This window comes from Drosophila subpulchrella, chromosome X (assembly GCF_014743375.2).
Source record: "Drosophila subpulchrella strain 33 F10 #4 breed RU33 chromosome X, RU_Dsub_v1.1 Primary Assembly, whole genome shotgun sequence".
In the NCBI taxonomy this organism is placed as follows: domain Eukaryota; kingdom Metazoa; phylum Arthropoda; class Insecta; order Diptera; family Drosophilidae; genus Drosophila; species Drosophila subpulchrella.
In genome coordinates, this window is record NC_050613.1 from 20536544 (window position 1) to 20548250 (window position 11707).

Sequence of the window (11707 nt, forward strand, 5' to 3'; positions counted from 1 at the left end):
TTACAATACTTTTTCTATAATATGAAAACTGAATTTGATATTATATATCCGTGCGTATCCAATGTCATTGAAGATTTAAACAAAATGTAAATACTTTGTAAAATATTTTTAATTTCAAAATTTATTCATATCCTTTTTAATTTTAAGATCTTGAAATATTCTGTTATTAGTTAAGTCTTATATTTTTAATTTCTATATTTTGTTCTTTTATAATATTAATACCTAGCCATTAACAACATGCGTTGCTTTAAGTGTTTTAAAGAATTTTCTGACCTCAATAATTTATGCTTACACTTTAAGCATCACCACAATTTAAGGGAAATTGATTTATATAAATATAAAATCTGTCCACAACTTGACCAACACAGGGACCGAGGAGTACAGATCTCAAGGTAATTCAGGGGACCACAACATTGAATATTTTGACAGTAATGAAGATTTGGACGATATTCCGAGTGGCTCTCAAAATGGAATCCCTCAAAGTGCTGAAACTAGTTTAAAATTATCATTTGAAGTTTAGTGAGCACTATCAAGCCTATACAGTTGGTGGAAAAGAAAATTCTTTAAAAATTAATAACATAAGTAGTTTCCAAGGTCCCCCTGTAAAATATCATAAAAAAAATGCTGTTAGCTATGTAAGATTAAAATCATTTTAAATAAAACTGTATAAATATTTATGAAATAATAACAAAATAATATATGAAATAGTAATAAAAGAAAAACAACATACAACGTAATTTTATTGGGTTCGGGATTATTGGGTTACCACGAAAAACAAAATAATATACATTTTATACTACAAGCAACGGGGAAATTGTATAAGTCTTATACGAAATAGTATAAAATGTATACGAAATAGTATAAAATGTATACTAACGATTTCGATAAATAGCTCAAAAAGTATACTACGGCTCTCTAGATTAGTTTAATATCTATACGAAATAGTATAAAACGGAGACTACATAGCATAGCTTTTATACTAAATAGTATAAAAAGTAAACTATCAGCAAAAATTTCAGTACACTGAGTGAGTATAGATTGTATACTCGTTAGTTTAACTTCGATAACTTCGAAAGTTTCAGTTTAATACTTTCGGTGTCATAAGGTTAATACACATCTTATCAAGATGTTTTTGACACTCAATAGTTTAGTTTTAATGTACGAATAGTTTAGTTTCTATGATCATTTTTTTTTGGGTGCACCCGCTCAAATTAATCAAAATTTGTACAGAAAATAACCCCCTGATTTCAAATGAAAATTTAAAAAATATTAAACATTTTATTTTTTTTCCAAATGCTTACTAACTTTAAGGAAAATAGTATTTTTTGACCAATTTCATGCTTTATACAAGAAACGGCAAAAATTAAACATTTTTAGGTTTTCGCGGTTTTTTCATCGTAGTTTAGCCAAATTAAGGCGTACAGGTAAAAGACCGACTGTTTTGAGCAGCTTGCTAAATATGCTAACGATCCTCATCACTTTTAGGAAAACTTATTTTTTGACCAATTTTCGCATTTTTTGTAGGGGTTATTTTGCGAAAATTGGCAAAAATTTAACATTTCCAGGTTTGAATGCCAATCGATTGGAAATTAAACAACGAAACAGCTCATCGAGGTATGACATTCCTGTTTCTGACTCATATTTTTATTATGGCAGGCAAAAAACTGAATTTTTATGGCGAAAAAAAGAGATTCAGATTTCTGTCAAAAATGCGACGTTTTTTTTCGGTTTTTCCGTCGTAGTTCAGCCAAATCGAGGCGTACAGCGAAAAGACCGACTGTTTTGAGCAGCTTGCTAAATATGCTAACGATCCTTATTACTTTTAGGAAAACTTATTTTTTGACCAATTTTCGCATTTTTTGTAGGGGTTATATCACTTTTTTTGCGAAATTGGCCAAAATGGAAAATTTCCAGGTTTGAGTGCCAATCGATTGGAAATTAAACAACGAGCTTAATGAGGTATGATATTCCTTATTCGGACTTTTGTTTTTATTATGGCAGCCAAAAAACGGAGTTCTAAGGGCGAAAAAATAGGGTTCCGGTTTTGGTAAAAATTCTGCATTCAGATCTTAGTCAAAATTTTTCTTTCCTGTTTTTCAATCGTAGCTTGGCCAAATAAAGATGTACAGCTTAAATGCGAATAGATTGAAGATTTACCTACAAGTCCAACGAGCTCGGAATACTAATTTTGAAACCGCGAAACAAAACAATTATTCAGGTTGAATTAAATATTCATTGTTATTATTATTGCTTAACAAATTTGCACCCCTTCAAAAATCCTTTCACCCGTTATGGTTAAGCTGTAACCGGTGTTTTAGATCAAATAATCTCACAGATACACATGGGGTGGAAATATTTATTATACAAACAATTTGCGTCACCTTTTTCACCACCAAAAATCAATTCAAATTATTAACATTTTCGTATATTAAATTTAAGAAGGGTTTCCATTGCAGTCACATTATACGGCATTATTTTATTAGATATTCCAGCAATGGGATATATGTTTTAAGGTATAAAAGGCTATAAAATGATTTCATCCTATCATGATTTAAATGAGGATATTACAAAATGTTTTTACAGCATCTGCTGTATCCATGTATCATTGGTCAATCACATACTATTATTCGTGCATCATTTCAGATATAATCCAATTATTCAAGGATTAAAGATACCTATACGATTTCCGAAGTGAAAATGCAACAGTTATTGAAACAAACTCAATTTGGCAGCATTGTGTCGGAAAAAGTGGGTTACGGGCTCCTATTAGATCAATTAAAATGCTTTTAAACAATCCAGGCGGCGGGAGTAAGGATAGTACGAAGTATGCTGTGTAGTATATACAACATATATGGGACTGGTACCCGTACAATGGGACGCACTTAAACTAATTAAGCCCCTGATTGCCGGGCAACCGTGGAAAGAGTGGAGAAGTAGAAGAAGTACGGGGTGTAATGGTAGAGAAAAGCCCCGTAAACGATTTTGCGGGCTGCTGCATTAAAATCCATCAACGAAACGACAATGGGTGTATTGAACAGCGTCATCGCAATATCCCCTCTTATTTCTTCCCGTTCTCGTTCTACAATTCTTCGGTTTTGCTCAGCGGGGGTCGCATTCGGTTGCATTCGAAACAGGAATGTCATAGTCGGAGTGGTTCCGACCTTTGGATACCCGTCCATACCTGTTCCGTTACAAAAATATGTTGCATACCCTTAAGGTAATTTTACCAAAACCAAAACATCTATGGTATCTTGCTTACAACTTATCCAATTTGCTACGTTTTTGGTATGTGGTTAGACATCCATCTAACTTTTAAAGTTTCTATGACCCAGACACAATAAGATATAATCGGTTCTTGATGATTACCGATAATATAAACATCTATTACTTTTTTTTATATAGAACTACTTTTCTTTGGAACAGGATGTACCATCTTTGTATATGGTTAGATATCAATCTAACTTTTAAAGTATCTATGATCTAGACACAATTAGATATAATCGTTCCGTTACAAAAAAAAATATGTTGCATACCCCAAGGGGATATTACCAAAACGAAAACATCTTTGATATCTTGCTTATAAATTATCCAATTTGCTACGTTTTTAGTATGTGGTTAGATATCCATCTAACTTTTAAAGTTTCTATCATCCAGATACAATTAGATATAATCGGTTCTTGTTGATTACCGAAAATATAAACATATATTACTTTTATTTTATATATAGAACCACTTTCCTTCGAACATACCCTTTTTGCTCTTTTAGTACCCGGTATAAAAAGAGAGAGGGTTTGTTTGCCGACCAAGTGGGTTTGTCCACGAACTTTTCTGGGCTGGAGTGTCTGCCGGAGATGTGGATTTGGTTTGTAGCGGAAGGGGAGTTTTTCGGTGGGTTGTGGGTGATGGGTGGTGGTTGGTGGATGGAGGATGTGCTTCGCTTCGTTTTGGCTTGATGATGCGTTTGAGTGCAAAGAATCAACACATACTCCACTGGGCGCCAGTTGCGACGCAATTAGTTCCTGGTCAAGGCCCCCTGAAAAAAAAGATACGTAGTATCCGAAAGATAAATGGATGCAGGGCAGTATCTACAAGCCATATCTTAACAACGCATGCAGCATGGGAATGTTCTAATATTTCCTTAATAATTCCTAAACAAAAGCTAATCTTTGGAAAAGTGGAAAGCCCCGAATATGAATTGCCCCAATACCAAAGTTTTTTATCTTTCAGATTTCATGGGAAAAAAAGAGGCCAGAGCTACACATTTTTTTGAATTTCAATTAACAAATCACACAGAGAAAATGATTTCATCAAAAGCGATTGGAATCAAAAAGCGTTTTTAGCCTTAATTGCTTTTGCGAGAGAAGAGTGTGCGAAGAGAGAGGGGGACAGAGAGTGAGAGCGCAGAGCGAAGCAACCCCCCAATGACATATTTGTTTTTTTTTCTTCTTTTCTTTGGATTGCAACAGCAGCTGTATTAATTTTGAACAGCTGATGGGCATACCAAATTTATGATGACGTCGAACTCACACCACACAAATCTCACCAGACGAAGAGCGTAATCGTGAACGAAGAGAAGCACTCTCTTTTGTTGCTCTCTCTCTCTCTCTCTCTCTCTCTCACTCTTTTGGCCTTTGCTTCGAGGGGGATCGCATCGCACTTCCGAGTGAGCGGGATAGAGCGATTTTGGGGGAGACACGATCTTGACAAGTAACAGTTGTTCTTGTCGGTCTCCCCTTTTCATTCCCTCTCTTCTCTCCTCTCCTTTCACCACCTCTCCCCACCACTCTTCTCTTTTTTTTTCTTATGTTTTTGTGCCCCCCGCTTTGTCATGATGCGTTTTTGTTCTTGCACTGATAACAGCTGACAATTGGGTGTGCGTGTGTACGTGTGCGCGTGTCTACAGCTGCGGCCAAGATAATAGCACCTTTTTTTAGCATTGTGCATATTCAAAGATCTTATAAACAAATTGGTCAATTGCAAACATTTTGGATTTACGTAAAGTAACGTAATTTAACCTATGTCTCTACTGTTTCGAATAAAAGAACTCAAATTAAATTACTTGGAATGGTATGAGCCACATTTCTTAGTTTGTACGCTTTATTATTTTAATTTAAAAAATATATTGAATTAAACACTTTTCAGCGCTATTTTTCTGCCCCTATTGTATGTATCTGTGTGAGGCTACCTGTGATCGCGATTGTGATTGACTTGATGGAACAGCTGCACATGTAAGATGCACGAAGCAGAGCGGAGGGAGAGAGAAGAAAGGAGTGGAAAGGCAACAGCAGGCGAGAGGTCAATGCCAAAGGATCCTGGCGATATTTATTCTTTTTTCAGAATGAATATCCCCTAACCTTAGAAAACGTATGTACATCTTTTACGATTTCTCAGGAAAACCATTAAACGATTTCAATAGGAACATATTTACACTCCATCACGACTAACCGCGAATTCTTCAGGAAAAAAGTTTAGAGAACTTTTTTAAAACTGAATTTTGATTATTTTCTAGTAATGTTTCATACTTTAAGTCTTACAAAGACAGAAATATTCAAGTACATTGTTCTTGAATTGAGAACATTCGTTCTTAAAACCCGTTTAAGTACATTTTGGTATCAATGTTCTCAATATTAGAACGAAATGGTGAGAAGAGAAAAGTTAAATTGAGTTTATTTAACAACTTTTTGATAAGTATACACTACTGACTTCCAATTCAACTTGATTTAAGCAAAATAGAAACATTTTCAACTTCAAAAATGTTGTTCTCTTTTTAGGAACATTTTCAACTCAGATGAGAACGTCAGAATTTTCTCTGTGTATCAACTCCACTTGCAAACATTGGTTTTCATCACGGATTTCCAGAAGTGAATCTTTTAGCGTAAGTATGAAGGTTTGTTTTTCGTTTGATAAACAGCATGACTCATAGGTTAGTTCATTCCACCAAGGATTATTTTTCGCTAGATACACAACATTATCATAAAAAGTAAAGATGAAATGGTCTTGGGTTTTGAAGATAAAAGGTCTCGTTTGATTAGCGAGATTGTCTGAAAATGCTACCCCTTTCAAAACAGAAATGTGAATACAATATGCATAGGTTTTCATGGCAGTTAACAAAGTTTATGCTTAACATTCAACCAACTGTTTTAGCCATGACCTAAAACCAAAAGAGTCCATCAATGCTTCACTCAATTATATGTATGTCGTTCTTAAGACTGTGTTGTCTAATAATTTACATATATTTAAATTGACTTCCGAAGACATTCAGGGAAATTGAAAGGCAATGCAATCTCGTTGACTTACAAACCCAAAATTCGACCATATCGCTATTAAACGATTTTGCCACTTCCTGAACAACAACCCCCCGAGAAAAGGAAACCCTCTTTCGGCATAATCCCTGCTTAATTGCTGCCCGCTTTTGAGACATAACCAGTGACAACCCTGCCAAAAGCAACAAACCGACACACAAAAACGCATTCTCTGTCCTGAACACCGAAGAAAAAACACTACTTACTTCATTTAATTATACAAAATTATATAATAGGGTTTAAATTTTAACTATTGTATTGTATCTGGGTATGAAAGATATTGCTTAAAATTCCCAAGTGTGAATTCTGATGTCACATGATCTCATTTAATTGCAAATATATGTGATTTTTTGGTCACTACATTTTCTTTTTGTGTAGTACAACACCCCCTGCCCCCTGGAATACCAGAACACCCCTGCCCCTGTTTTGTTTGCAGCGCCTAGTGCCTTTGGCCCTTTATTTTATTGCCTCTCGTCGTGGCTGCCAAACACGGATACACACACACACACACACACAGATACTCAAACACAAAAACATACAGATACGGATACAAAAACGCTGAAGGGAGATGGCTAGAGCTGGGCAGAAAGAGACAGGAGAACCGCGTAGAGATACAGAAAACGTTGATTATTAATTATGAGACGCTACGGCCGATAACTGTGGGCTAGTTCACCACTTACTGACTGGGCCTTATCCATATTGGCCAAGCCCAGTTGGCGAAAATCCTGAAAATGTGTGTGTCTGTCTGGCAAACTGGTTACAAAAATGGTTCTCAAATGATTTTTAGACATTGAGTGACTGTTTCACCAATCACAAATTGTCCTTTAATAATTTTGAATTACAGCCGAAGTGTAATAACAAGACGGATTTGCTAATTAACCAATCAGTCATGGCTTGGTTATTTGTTTTATCTACACATATATTAATAAAGGTCACCGGTGACGGATTGTCCATCAACGGTTTGTGAAAGCGGTGAGAGGGTGAAATTTTTATGTAATTGGCAGTCAAAGCAATTTGTAAGCCCAAAGGACAATCAAGCAGTTACATTAACATGCTAATTTTGATTAACAACATATTGATTTAACAACAAAAAAAAACACATTCATATATCAAATGTGTACAAAGAGAGGAAAAACTAAGAACATTGTGCTTGAATTGAGAGCATTCGTTCTTAAAAACCGTGTTATTACAAATGTTCTTACTTTGAGCTGAATGTTCTTAAATGGTAGGAACTAAAAAATATTGATTTAACATCAAAAAAAAAAGCACATTCATATATCAGATGTGTAGACGGAGAGGAAATATCAAGAACATTGTGCTTGAATTGAGAGCATTCGTTCTTAAAAACCGTGTAAGTACAAATGTTCTTAATTCAAGAACGAAATGGTAGGAACTAAAAAGTAAAATGAGTTGATTTCGTTCCATTTTCAAGTTCTTTTCTTTACATATATATAAAAATTGAGAAGCTAGGACAGAAGCCTTAGAAAGTTGTTCTTTTCTTAATTTTGTTTGTTTTTCGGTGGTGATACGAACCCCCTCCTGGCCATTTCTTATGGATTAGGCCAAGAGTAACTCAATACCAAATACGAAAATACCAAACATTTCCAAAACGAAGCGAACGGAGAAACGAGCGTGCAAAATCCATTTAAGTTGTACAACTTCAGTTTTGTGGGTCTGAAAAAAAAAAGGGGGGGGGGGGGGGGGTAAAAGGGAGCCAGAGGCAGTGACAAAGACAGCAAGAGTAAGAGCGAGAGAGAGTACTCATTGCACTTCTCCGGCAAAAAAAATTAAAACAAAAACAAAAACCATAAAAAGCCAAACAAACAAAAGCATAGACAGCAAACACAAAAAGTCAGCAAAAACAGCAAAGACAAAAAAGCCAAAAGACATAAAAGCAAAACAGACAAAAAGACTGCAAAGACAGAGAAACGACGCCAAACTCAAGCAACATTTGATTGTCGGCCATGCACAGCAAACCAGTATAATTGCACAAACACACACATCGACACAATCGCAAACTGTTGGGCTCACACAGATACACACAAGTGCGGACAACATTTTAGGTGGTTGCTGGAAGTCTAGTGACTTGGCCATCTAAACATGCATAGTGCCCCGTTCAGGATACATTATGAAAGGATTTTTTTATTATGATGATGATCTAAGTAAGGTTACTTAGAGATATAAAAGATATATTATCGAAATAAACACAAGATACAGTATCTGAGTGCTGCAGTTACTTAGAGATGAAAACTAGGTGATTCCTAGACCTCTAGTGAGCTATCCTGGTTTTTAAATATACTACCTTGTTCAGGATACGGTAGAAAAGATACTTTATTAAAGGTTATTTATTTAACATCTAGATACCTTAAAACACTTAGTTAATAACTTAAAATATAGGATCTAGATAGGCAGTTAGTTTAAAATTCAAATAAGCTAGTTGAAAGACATCTTGTGACTTTGGCATTTAGATATAGAAACTTGATTAGGATACAATAACTAAGAAACTTACATATTTATTTTCAACTTAACCAGATTATTAATTAATTAATTAATTAATCTCAACTCATTTCATGGGTAAATTGGCTCTATAAACTTTAACACTTACAAATAGAGTTCTCATTAAGCTGTTTACAAATTACGAATTAAATGAATTTATTTCAGTTTCATACATAAAATTGTATCTAAAACAGAAACCCTATTTCTTACTAATATATATCCTCACCAACTAAACCATTTCGAATTTGAACAGCTAATATCTTGACCTTTGCTGTTGGGTTAGGTTTTTTTGAGTTGAATATATGTATTTATATTCCGAGTGAAGGGCGCGCTGCGCTCTCTTTTTTTGCTTATTTAGTTTTTGAGCATTTTTGTTCCTTCTTGGCCAGCAAAATTAACAAACAAAAAAGTAATAATCAAATGGGAAGCTAAAGACACAAAAAAAAAATATGCTCGCTTGTTTTGTTTTACTTTGTTTGTGTGTTTGACCTCGTCGCTGCTCTCTTTTCGGCTCTCTTTCGCGCTCTTCTGAAGAGCGGGCGCATTGACTTGCGGGCAGCGGCGTCGACGTCGACGTCGACGTCATCATTGTTGCGCGGCCGTTTAACTTTGTGTGCCAGTGTGCGTGTGCGCTTGAATGTGTGTGTGTGCCATGGTCTCATTTCAAGATAATCGCTCTTCTTCTTCTTGGCCCCCCTCCTCTCCTCACCCCCTCGCTACGGCCCATATTATTGCTATTGTAATTTAGCGGTTGGCTTTTTATTGTTGTTATAGTTTTATGCTCTTTTTTTTTCCCCCGACTGCTTAATGTTATTAGTTTTGTTATTGGCTTTTATTGAAATTGTATTTAACCCATTTTAAGAGCGTGTGTGTCAACAGGTTTTGACCCCAATTGCAAAAAAAATAAAGGTGTCAAAATGGTAGATAAGTGAAGCATGTGCTATATATTCATACATACATATATAAGAAAATGCAAACAATGGTGTTATAGGAAGCGGAGAAAATGCCAAGATGAATAATTATACTAAGCTAAACGAATTCTTTATAAACTATAACACATAAATATGATATTATATACTGAAATAATATCTCAAAAAATAAAATATTACAAAACATCTCTGGGGGAAACCGAAACTGAAACCGAAAAAAAAAAGAAATTACTTTCCCATAGCGAAGATTTCGGGTTATGCGATTGTGTTTGCCTTTGAAATTATCAAGATAAAGATACTTTTGTCAGTTCCCCTTCCTTGGAGCAACCCAGACCAACCTCCAAACTTAACCAAGCTGATCTTGAGAAATCCCAGACGTAAAATCGAAAACAAAAACACGTTCAATGCGAGAAAAATTGAATTTGTTTATGTTTAAACGCAATTACGCATGGAATTTCTACGAAATTCGAGGCAGCCTCACAATTTGTTGCTGTTTTTTTTTATGTATGTACATATGTACATACTTTTGCAATAACGAAATGGAAATCAAAATTGACAAAAGCTGGGGAAAATATGTACAATATGTACATAAAGTAAAACAGCTTTTGATGTCTTCGCCTGAACTTCCGGCATTTTCTTGCTCATCTGAAATTGTTGTTATTTTGCTTTTGCCTCTGCTTTTGTTTTTTTTTTGTTTTTTGTTTTGTTAACACGACACGTACTGCAACAAAGTTGGAAATGCGTTTTGCGCAAAACCTGTTAGGAATTTACGAAAGACGAGGAAAGCGGCAAATTAAGGAAAATGAGAAACATAATTAGAGGCAAATACTAATCATACAAGGTTTATACACGGCAAGAAACGGATCTTTTGGGGTTACGATTGTCCGAAATATTCAAAATGGTGACCCAGAAGTAAAGGACTTAGGATCATAACTTTCGCAATTGTTACTCTAAATTTGTGATTTCTTATAAGATGCAATACCCATTTGTTTTTAAGATATAAATATGTAAATATTAAAAATGGTGACCCAGAAGTAAAGGTCTTATGATCATAACTTCCGCAATTGTAACCCAATTTGAATGAGCTGTAACTCTAAATTTGTGATTTCTTATAAGATGCAGCACCCATTTGTATTTAAGATATAAATATGTAAGTCACTTATCCCATACTTACGATTGTTCGAAATATTAAAAATGGTGACCCAGACGTAAGAGTCTTAGGATCATAACTTCCGCAATTGTAACCCAATTTGAATGAGCTGTAACTCTAAAATTGTGATTTCTTATAAGATTCAATACCCATTTGTTTTTAAGATATAAATATGTAAGTCCGAAAGTATGCATACTTGTCCCATACTTACGATTGTTCGAAATATTAAAAATGGTGACCCAGACGTAAAAGTCTTAGGATCATAACTTCCGCAATTGTAACCCAATTTGAATGACATGTAACTCTAATTCTTGTTTTTTTGCAATACCCATTTGTCTTTACTTAGTTAAAAAAAAAAACATAAAAATAAATATACATAAAAATGTGTCCAAAAAAATTAATGTTTTGGAAGGGAACACGAACTCCTTCGCTGCACAGTGTTCATTACAATGGGCCCAGATATCATCAAACGAAAATATGCCAAGAATTTCCCTAATGGAGGAAGGAGTTTAAGTTACTGAAGAGGCAAGAAGTCGCCGAGAGGGCGAAACAAATAAAAATCAGTCAAATAACGCATTTAAAGACACTCCAAGCTAAAACAGAAGACCATAAAAATGTTTTCTTCACGGCACTAAAAGAGTGACTGGGGGGGGGGGGGGGGGGGGCTTGGAGCAAGCGAGAGGGAAACAAGGGGGCATTTCGTGTTACAGTTTCAATTTAAAAGGAAAAACGTTTCCCACACGCACGAAAAAAAGAGAAACACATACACACAAGCGGCTTCATCATCAATTTCTAAATGCAAAACCGCAATAAAAAAAAAACGAGTAGCG